Source organism: Bubalus kerabau, chromosome 12, assembly GCF_029407905.1.
Source record: "Bubalus kerabau isolate K-KA32 ecotype Philippines breed swamp buffalo chromosome 12, PCC_UOA_SB_1v2, whole genome shotgun sequence".
Classification (NCBI taxonomy): domain Eukaryota; kingdom Metazoa; phylum Chordata; class Mammalia; order Artiodactyla; family Bovidae; genus Bubalus; species Bubalus kerabau.
Window position 1 is genome coordinate 59,213,712 of NC_073635.1, and position 10,301 is coordinate 59,224,012.

A 10,301-nucleotide genomic window follows, 5' to 3' on the forward strand; every position below is an offset into this window, starting at 1 on the left:
CAGAATATTGAGAGACATTGTAAGTGTTTTCTCTCAAGATTCATGTTTTCTAGTTTTGCAATAAAAAGCAAAGACTATTTATGAAAAATGATTTCCCAAAATGTATCAGTATTTGGAAAAATACTGTTATTTTCAGCAAGCATATTTCAGTGACTTTATTTTCTTCAGCAAATAATGAGAAATACAGTTAAATATGTATCCACAATGAAGCAGAGTTAGAAAGAACCTGAATTCTCTGTAACAGTAATGTGCAATTATACTATGAACCCATAGGAGAGGGTATTACGTAACTGATAAAAATACTTTCAAATAATGTTACTTTAAAAGGATCAGAATAGTAAGTACAATGTGTCTCCACTATGAAAAAGCATCAAGAACCTTCAGAAAAAAGAGTACTGGAGTGTCAACAATGAGTAGATCTAAGTGGTAGGATTGTTGAGGTTTCTAATATCATTTTTATCATCTATATGTTTCCAAATTTTCTACAGGCATGTATTATACTAATAAATATAGAACAAGTCTATCTCCAGAGACAGAAAAAAATTGACTTGCTTTGTAAAGAATAAAAATCTATCAGTCAGGTCTTCTCAATATCTGTTCTTATGTGGGAAATAGTATTTTTGAAAAAAATACATCTATTTGCACAAGTAAAGTAACTATACCAGAAGCATTAACTCTAGTCTTCCCTATTCCGAAGTCACTCCCTGAGGATGAATTACACAGCAGGAAAAACTCCTGAACTCGTACAAGGAGTCAGGTGCCATTTAGTGCACCATCAAAAACACAGAATGAATCCCACAGGCCCTAGATCAAGGCAGCATGCGAGCCATCAACTCCACAGGCATCTCCTAAAAAGCATCCCCGTGCACACTTTAACATGCTCAGGAAACTTCTCTGACAGCAGCCGATTAGGCTACATATGTGACTGAGGAGAAATTCTCCTAACCAATGGCAAAAATAGAAGAGGGACAAAAGAAGTCACTTCCCCTTTGTGCTCAGTTGGTAAAACAATGTCAAAGAATATAGCCTGCATCACTGTACCCTTAACATATTGCCTCTGTGTAGGCTTTTTTTTTTTTTTCACGTATTCTAAAATCATAAAATCTCAGACTTCAATGAGATTTTACAATTAGACATCTGGGTCTCACATACTAAGTCCATACAAATCACCTGGAGATAATGTTAAACATGAATCTTGCCTCCCCTCTGAGGAATTCTGATTTGATGGTAGGAATTTATATTATAAATATCAGGTATAATAACTACATTGTAAGTCCCAGGTTTAACAGATTCAGGTGGTCCATGAAGCATATTTTCTGGGCTTGCAAAATGATACCCACACCTATGTATGACACCCTTTGACAACACAGTTAAGAATGTGACTTACGAAGAAGGCAGAAAAGAACAATCATTACCAAGTTTAATTTTATATACACATCTTTAAACTATGTCTACTCTGTATCTCCAGGTGACTTCCACACCCTATTTTTTGTGGTCTACATCACTTTACTTTCAGGAAAAAAAAAAAAATTAAAGAACAAAAAATACAACAAAAAACCCAGAATCACCCTGGTAGATCAGGCACACACAATCAAGATTAACAGCTTCAGTAGACCTCACAACCTTAACATCCAGAAGGATTAAATGGTTTCGAATACAGAGGCAAGAAGCTGAATTGGTTTCTAGCACATTCTAAACTAGAGAAAATTGAACTACTAGGCACAGGGCCAAGGGCCCACACTAAGTTTAACAGCCCACAAACTGTTCCAATTGCTTTTGAATTCAGAAGATAATTTTAACTTTTAAGTAGAAGAAAATATTTCAATATATATATTTAGAATTTGTCTTTATACCAACACAAACATAATGCATACTTTCTAATATTTTTTAATGAAGAAGGTAGACTGCAAAGGCAAGTGCTGAGGGCTCACCAAAGCCATAAGGCAGCTCTGTTGCAAAGCTGTCTGTTATAATTGAGCTAATTTTTAAAGTAATACAGCCTCATCCACTGATCCTTTTTCCCTCCTTTTTCTACCTTATAGAGTGGAAAATGAATGTGAAGCTTCTCGGTAGGCCAGAAAGTTCATTTGGGTTTTAAAATAGAGTTCATAAGATGTTACGGAAAAACTCAAATGTACTTTCTGGCCAACCCAACAGTTATGATTTTGCATTTCCTACTAAATTATTTATGGATCATCAAAAAAGCAAGAGAGCTCCAGAAAAACATCTATTTCTGCTTTATTGACTATGCCAAAGCCTTTGACTGTGTGGATCACAATAAACTGTGGAAAATTCTGAAAGAGATGGGAATACCAGACCACCTGACCTGCCTCTTGAGAAATCTGTATGCAGGTCAGGAAGCAACAGTTAGAACTGGACATGGAATAACAGAATGGTTCCAAATAGGGAAAGGAGTACGTGAAGACTGTATATTGTCACCCTGCTTATTTAACTTATATGCAGAGTACATCATGAGAAACACTGGACTGGATGAAGCACAAGCTAGAATTAAAATTGCCGGGAGATATACCAATAACCTCAGATATGCAAATGACACCATCCTTATGGAAGAAAGTGAAGAAGAACTAAAGAGCCTCTTGATGAAAGTGAAAGAAGAGTAAAAACATTCATTTAAAGCTCAACATTCAGGAAACTAAGATCATGGCATCTGGTACCATCACTTCATGCAAATAGATGGGGAAACAGAGGAAATAGTGAGAGACTTTATTTTGGGGGGCTCCAAAATCACTGTAGATGATGACTGCAGCCATGAAATTAAAGGAGACTTACGCCTTGGAAGAAAAGTTATGACCCACCTAGACAGCATATTTGGAGAAGGAAATGGCAACCCACTCCAGTACTCTTGCCTGGAAAATCCCATGGACAGAGGAGACTGGTAAGCTACAGTTCATGGGGTCTCAAAGAGTCTGACATGACTGAGTGACTTTACTTTCACTTTTCACTTTCATGCATTGGAGAAGGAAATGGCAACCCACTCCAGTATTCTTGCCTAGAGAATCCAAGGGACAGAGGAGCCTGGTGGGCTGCCATCTATGGGGTTGCACAGAATTGGACATGACTGAAGTGACTTAGCAGCAGCAGTCAGCATATTAGAAAGCAGAGACATTACTTTGCCAACAAAGGTCTGTCTAGGCAAGGCTCTGGTTTTCCCAGTAGTCATGTATAGATGTGAGAGTTGGACCATAAAGAAGGCTAAGTGCTGAGAAATTGATGCTTTTGAACTGTGGTGCTGGAGAAGACTCTTGAGAGTCCCTTGGACTGCAAGGAGATCCAACCAGTCCATCCTAAAGGAAATCAGTCCTGAATATTCATTGGAAGGACTGATGCTGAAGCTGAAACTCCAATATTTTGGCCACCTGATGCAAAGAACTGACTCATTTGAAAAGACCCTGATGCTAGGATAGATTGAAGTTGGGAGGAGAAGGGGATGACAGATGATGAGATGGTTTGATGGCATCACCGACTCAATGGACATGAGTTTGAGTAAACTCTGGGAGTTGGTGATGGACAGGGAGGCCTGGTGTGCTGCAGTCCATGGGGTCGCAAAGAGTCAGACATGACTGAGTGACTGAACTGAAATGAACTGATGAGGAGAAAATGCATGGGTTTCTTGCAATGCATCACATCCCAAAGACGTCTTCAGGAAATGCTTATTGACTGACATCAATGAAACCTGCTGAAGAATTCATGGCCATATGGACTCTGCTTGGGAAGCATGCTTAACTTGTGACATGCAAGCAAAGAAGTTATTATTTATCCTCCTTGTTTGTTGAATTGTTAATGATCTTAATGCTTTTAGCTTTTCTTACTACCAGTTCTACTTGATGTATTTCATTAGAGACAAATCTGAATAAAATACATTTCCTGAGTACAAGAATGGGAGAATATACTTATAATGAAGCAACTTACAAAGGTTTACTCTCAGAAATATACAAATAGCTCATGTAGCTCAATATCGGGGCTTCCCTGGTGGCTCAGATGGTAAAGCATCTGCCTGCAGTGCAGGAGACCTGGGTTTGATCCCTGGGTTGGGAAGATCCCCTGGAGAAGGAAATGGCAACCCACTCCAGTACTCTTTCTCAGTATAAAAAAAAATAAAAAATAAAAAAAATCTCACCAGAAAATGGAGAGAAGACCTAAGAGGATATTTCTCCAAAGAAGTTATATAGATGACCAACAAATACATGAAAAGATGCTCGGCATCATTAATTATTAGAGAAATGCAAATAAAAACTAAAATGAGACATCACCTCATGCCAGTCAAAAAGGCCATAATCACAAAAATCTACAAACAAGACATGCTGGAAAAGTGTAGAGAAGAGGGAACCCTCTTGCATTCTTGGTGGAAACGTAAATTGATACAGTCACTACAGATAAGAGTATGGAGATTCCTTAGAAAACGACCACATGACCCAACAATCCCACTGCTAGGTTTATACCCAGAGAAAGTCATAGTTCAAAAAGACTCATGCACTCCAATGTTCATTGCAGCACTGTTTACAACAGCCCGGACATAGAAACAACCTAAATGTCCATCAACAGAGAAATGGATAAAGAATACGCGGTACATATATAAAATGGAACACTCCTTTGCCGTAAAAAGGAACAAAATTGGGTCATTTGTGGAGACATGAATAGACTGTCATACTGAGTGAGGTAAGTCAGAAAGAGAAAAGCAAATACCATATAGTACACATATATGTGGAATCTGAAAAAATTTGTATAGACGATCTTATTTACAAAGCAGCACTGTTTATAATAGCCAGGACATGGAAGCAACCTAGATGTCCATCAGCAGATGAATGGATAAGAAAGCTGTGGTACATATACACAATGGAGTATTATTCAGCCATTAAAAAGAATACATTTGAATCAGTTCTAATGAGGTGGATGAAACTGGAGCCTATTATACAGAGTGAAGTAAGCCAGAAAGAAAAACACCAATACAGTATACTAACGCATATATATGGAATTTAGAAAGATGGTAACAATAACCCTGTGTACGAGACAGCAAAAGAGACAGTGATGTATAGAACAGTCTTATGGACTCTGTGGGAGAGGGAGAGGGTGGGAAGATTTGGGAGAATGGCATTGAAACATGTAAATATCATGTATGAAATGAGTTGCCAGTCCAGGTTCGATGCACGATACTGGATGCTTGGGGCTGGTGCACTGGGACAACCCAGAGGGATGGAATGGGGAGGGAGGAGGGAGGAGGGTTCAGGATGGGGAACACATGTATACCTGTGGCGGATTCATTTTGATATTTGGCAAATCTAATACAGTTATGTAAAGTTTAAAAATAAAATAAAATTAAAAAAAAAAAAAAAAAAAAAAAAAAAAACAAACAAAAAAAAACAAAACAAAACAAAAAAAAAAAAAAAAAAAAAAAAAACAAAGCAGAGAGACACAGACATATAGAACAAATGTATCGATAACAAGAGGGTGAAGGGATGAATTGGGAAGCTGGGATTGATATACATACACTGTTGATACTATGTGTAAAAAACTGCTGCTGCTGCTGTAAAAAACTAGTGAGAACCTAATGTACAGCACAGGGAACTCTACTCAGTACTCTGTGGTGACCTAAATGGAAAGGAAATCCAATAAAGAGGGGATAGATGTAAACACATAGCTGATTTACTTTGTTATACAGTGGAAACTAATTACAACATTGTAAAGCAATTATACTAATTATTTTTTTTAATGAATATCTGTTTTGTTTGTTCAACTTTGTCTAGAAAATAGAAGAGTCATTTGAGAAAAGCTAACTTGTTTGTCCCCCAAGAGTCCAAATTTCAGGTTTGTCTCATGCTGAATAGGTCATATCAATTTAAAATTTTAAATCCTTCTGGCCAATGAATTCTACTTCTTAGACTCAACATCAAAGTACTCATTGAAAATAACTGAAACTCTGAGTTACAAGATGATATGCACCGATAGTCATAAGCAACCAGAAATGCAATAAAAACAATCTGCCTATATTAATAATGATGGCAGGAATCACATAAATCATTCATTTGCATATTCATATTTTTCCACTGCACATATTTGCATTGTTGTTAGCAAGCAGTTTGGGATGATGACAGAATAGAAGTGTGTTATCCTGGGATACTAAGTAAAGTCGGGGCCTGAAGCAACTGGAGTAGCATGCTGCTAAAATCTCTCTTCTGGTAACTCTTCAGCTTCTTTAAGAATTAAGTACCCATATGTATACCTATGGCTGATTCATGTTGATGTATGGCAGAAACCAACACAGTAGTTTAAAGCAATTATCTTTCAATTAAAAATAAATAAATTTTAAAAAAGAATTGACAGTCCCCAATTTAGCAATGAAAGTGAAAAAAAGAAGCCAATATATTCACCAAATTTATTATTATGTAATAATAAAAAATGCAGTTTTGAAAATTGTATAATTATAAATAATATAAAGATGAAAATAGACAAATAAAAATATATTTAGCCTTCTAAATGTCATATAGCATGATTACAACCACATTTTTAAAATGAAAACTAGCTATACAAAGATTTTTGGGAAATATAGAAAGTACTCTTAAACACTTAAGAATTTTTTATTCCTTTCTATTTTCATGTTCCCATGTGTGTATATTGATACAGTGGAGTTTTTAAAGTAGGAAATACAATCAAGATCAAAATAATGATGTGAGCATTAATTGAGAAAGGTAAACTTAAATGTGTAATAAAATAGAACATTCTAGTATTAATAAGAAATAAATAAGAATGTAAACTATTTTAGTTGCTTTAAAATTTACCAATGGGATATTATAAGCCATGGTTAATTAAGAGTTAACTATAAATTAAAATTGGTCATTTGCAATGGTTTAGTCCGGCCTCTAATTTTTAAATTCTCTATCTTTTGTTACTTATAGGCAAATTTTTACACTGCTGTGTTGTTTGATAGGTAACCATCATTTGATATATCTTACCCTCAAGTAATTCTGCATTATTCATAAGAATGATATCAGTTCCTCCTGCTTCCCTCTGAATTAAAATGATACCTCCCTTCCTCTGAGGTAAAGTGCTTCCAAGACAAAAGTCTGGGAAGGTGTTAGAACAGACATTTCCAAGGCCACTTGTTTGCTGAGGAAGAGTTGTGATTTCAGTACATTCAGTGGTCTGGATGTACACTCAGTACATTCAGTGGTCTCTTTTAGTCCTCATTTTCTTCTCCACTTCTTCAGATACCTAAGCTTGCATTTCCCCAATAACCTCACTACCCTGACTGACATGTAATTCACTCTTTGTGGATCCTCTGTTCTGGAAACCCTACCAATCAAACATCTTTGTGCTTCCAAACAGTCAATCTCAGCTGATTGACACCACCATACATGTGTGCTAAATAACTTATTTGGAGCTTCACGGGGCCTGTCCCAAATTGTCAATACACTTGTCAATCACTTCTCTAGTAGCAATTCACAATCTTACCTCCTTTTTCAAGCTCCCAATCTTTTCCTGGCCCTGGTCCCCCATTCCCTGAACGCAATTTTTCATCAACGAAGTAGTCAAAGATTCCAAGATAAAATTTTCCTTTTCTATGTGGGTCCATTCTTATGAATAATATTTTTAATTTCACCTTTCCTTTTCCTTCCTACCTTCCTTCCCTAATTCCCTCACACCTCTGAGAAAATCCTGTTTGGAAAAAAATCTCTTGATTTTTAATTTTTTTTTTCTGCCAAATTACTATGCTGGTTGTCCTCTGCCTATAACCTTGATAATTCTATAAATATGTTTATTCTTGAAAATTCTTAATTATTATATTAACTCTCATATTTTATTTTCCAGTGCTCCTCCTAAGATCTATGTGTGGCCTATAACTTTTTTCTCTGCCTGAATTAAAGAACAGTCTACTGTGTATTTCAAATTCATTATATCTACAATCATATTAATCCTGTCTCTTTACCATTCACTCCAAAGTGTGCTAATGTTTTTAATATAGTCTTTGTTGGTGTCTCTGCTCAAGATGAAGACCCCTGGGTCATTTATGTTTTTTTCTTTTAGCTCATTAATATATGTAATAATTTTCTAAGTTCAGTAGATTCTATACCCACAATATCTTTTCCAAATGTTCATGGGTTTTTTGTCTTTGTTTTTTTTTTTTTTGCTTGTTTTTTTAACCTCTTAAAATTAGTATGAGCATTCTTGTGAAGTATTAGCATGACCTAACTGATACCCCTTCTTTCCTCATTTCTGATCTATTCTAAAGACTACTAGGAAGAATGTAATTTTAATTAATTCAAAAGGTTTCAATGACTCTTTTTCCATACCAGATTTTAGCTTATCTATAGTATTGCCCAACCTTGAAATTTCATACTTACATGCAACTATTATTTTATCTTTTGATACATGGATGCTGGGAAGTTATATATATATATATCATTACAAGGTAAAACCAATAAAGCAGAGAGAGTATATTAATTTTAAGTGTGTGTCTACCTTATGCCAAGGGGGCTTCCCCCATGGTTCAGCAGTAAAGAATTTGCCTGCAATGCAGGAGACCTGACTTCGATCCCTGGGTCAGGAAGATTGCCTGGAGAAGGAAATGGCAACCCACTCCAGGATTCTTGCCTGGGAAATTCCACAGACAGAGGAGCCTGGCAGGCTACAGTCTATGGGGTCACAAAGAGACATGACTAAGCAACTAAACAACAACAGAAACTACCTTATGTCAAACCAGAGCTAGCCAATCCATATTCATTTCCAGATTTGTTCCCTGTATAATAGCACAGGAAAGTTTACTCTTTATTTTAGAGGGAGGACCTAGGATAGAGGGACATTAAGGAACTTAAATAGGTACACAAGTCTTTCACATCCATTCTTACTCTCATGCTATCTTAGGCATGGCTTCTCCCTGCTCTACAACTTCCATTACAGTGAATTTGATGGTTTATTAATATCAATGAATTCCAATCAGAAGTGAGCTCCTAGAATAAGGATCCTGCATTTTATTTTCTTTAACCAACATGACAGACAAAAGGCTTGGCACATAAAAATTTATTAAAAACATATACATTTTTTAAATGAACTGGATATATGCAGATTTTTAAACAGACAAGTCTCAGAGAAAATCTTAAATCTTTAAAGACAGTTAAATTATAAGGCAATAATAAATAAATTCATTCAATAATTTTTACGTGCCTAGTTCCCACCTAGCACTAGTGAAAACACATGAACAAACAAAGTAAAAAAAAAAAAGCAAAAATCCCTTTATAAAACTTGGGTTATAACTGGGAGAAATACCAAAAAAAAAAAAAAAAAAAAAAGAAGAAGAAGAAAATACAAAGAAAATATGATTATTTATATTAATTATTCAGCCATAAAAGAGGAAGGAAATCCTGCCATTTGTGATAGCATGATGGAACTTGGGGTATTATGTTAAGTGAAATAATCAGTCAGACAGAGAAAGACAAAAATGGCATAATACCACCTATATTTGGAATCTAAAAAGAAACAAAAGCAAAATTCATAGGTACAGAGAACAGATTGGAATTTTCCAGAGGCAGAGGGTGGGAAGGGTGGGCAAAGTAAGTGAAGGTGATCTAAAGGTACAAAATTCACTTATAAGATCAGTAAGTCCTGGGGAAGTAATACATGACATGATAGCCATAGTTAGCACTGTATAGTATATCCAAATGTAGCAAAGAGAATAGATCTTAAAGTTTTCATTGCAAAAAAAAAAAAAAAATAGTAACTCTGCATTGTGACAGATGTTGCTGCTGCTAAGTCGCTTCAGTCGTGTCCGACTCTGTGTGACCCCAGAGACGGCAGCCCACCAGGCTCCTCTGTCCCTGGGATTCTCCAGGCAAGAACACTGGAGTGGGTTGCCATTTCCTTCCCCAATGCATGAAAGTGAAAAGTGAAAGTGAAGTCGCTCAGTTGTGTCCGACTCCTAGCAACCCCATGGACTGCAGCCTACCAGGCTCCTCCGTCCATGGGATTTTCCAGGCAAAAGTACTGGAGTGGGATGCCATTGCCTTCTCCGGGTGACAGATGTTAAATTAAATAAACTTTGTGATAATTATTTCTCAGTATATACATATATCAAATCACTATGGTATACACCTAAAACTAACACAATTCAATGTTACATGTCAATTATACATCAATAAAAAAGAAAGAAAATTTTACAACTTTAAAGAAGTACCATGAGATCAGTTGTGTACATGTTGCAGTTGACTGCCTACTAAACATCCAAATGGAAATGCAACTCTGCAGATAAATGTATGAGCCTAGTGTTCAGGGAAGAGGGCCAGGCTGGAGAT